This window comes from Poecilia latipinna, unplaced genomic scaffold (assembly GCF_001443285.1).
Source record: "Poecilia latipinna isolate Pla-1442-1.1 unplaced genomic scaffold, P_latipinna-1.0 Scaffold2730, whole genome shotgun sequence".
Lineage (NCBI taxonomy): Eukaryota > Metazoa > Chordata > Actinopteri > Cyprinodontiformes > Poeciliidae > Poecilia > Poecilia latipinna.
The window spans coordinates 44,074-45,158 of NW_015115346.1; positions in this window are offsets into that span (position 1 = coordinate 44,074).

Consider the following 1,085-nt stretch of genomic DNA (forward strand, 5'->3'; position numbering starts at 1 on the left):
CCCCCACAGGCCAGGAGGGGAACAGGTTGGTTTGACTCAGAGCAGCTGCAGGTGGAGCAGATGATGGAGTTCTGGTCAAATCGGACTAAGACAGGGTTTGAAGACGAACTGGAGTCGGGTTGAACTGGTTTCTGTGAACTGAGCCGTAATCAGACCTGCTGTTTTGGACGTCGCTGCTTGTCGTCATGGTGTCTGTTTCTCAGTGTGGGGCGGTTCTGGTCGGTGAACCAAAGTGGACCGTGATCCAGAGAAGCGTTCTTGTTAAAGCGGTTCTCCTCTTTGTGAACGTAACTGAACACATGCAGCATGTTTCCGGCCTCATCCGTCCTTCTCTCCTCTACGGGTAAAAAATAGAGGCTCAGTGATCAAAGCAGTGAAATCCAATCAACAGGCTTGGTCCCGGTGAACAGAGACGAGCTGCTCTGGAGGTTCTGGTTGTGTGGCGTAATGCAGAAACAATTACCTTCTGATGCACGCCACAGATGCTGTTACACGCTAATATCTGCACCATTCAGCACAAACAAACACAATCCTAATTAATCCACATATATTTTCCAACTCTGGATATTTTGGGCTTTCATCTTCTCCTCAATTACAGGAAACTTCCTACGGATCCGTTAGCGCTGGATTAGCAGGGATTATGGAGAAACAGTCCTGGTCCAAATCCTTTCCTGCATTTAATTTACTTCATCTAATTATGAACTGCTGAGGTTCTCACAACCAGAGGTGTGTCTGCGGTTTGTTTTCACAAGAAATCATATTTATTCAGCGTCTTTCATAATCCTTCTCCATGGTCGAGTTTCTCCACTGGCCTCCAACTTTCCTAGGCAGTTTCTGTTTCACTAATGTCTCTAAATTAAAGTCATAATGAGTAAAGTTTGTTATTCAGAACTACCCAGCTTCTTGTTGCCCTCAGGATTCATCAGAGAGTGAAACTCCATCTCTGTGGTTTCCTCTGTTAGCTCGTTAGCTAGCAGGCTAATGAAGCTAAACGTCTGAACGTCGTCTCCACTCTGAATCAATCAATCAATCAATCAATCAATCAATCAATCAATCAATCAATCAATCAAATTTTATTTGTATAG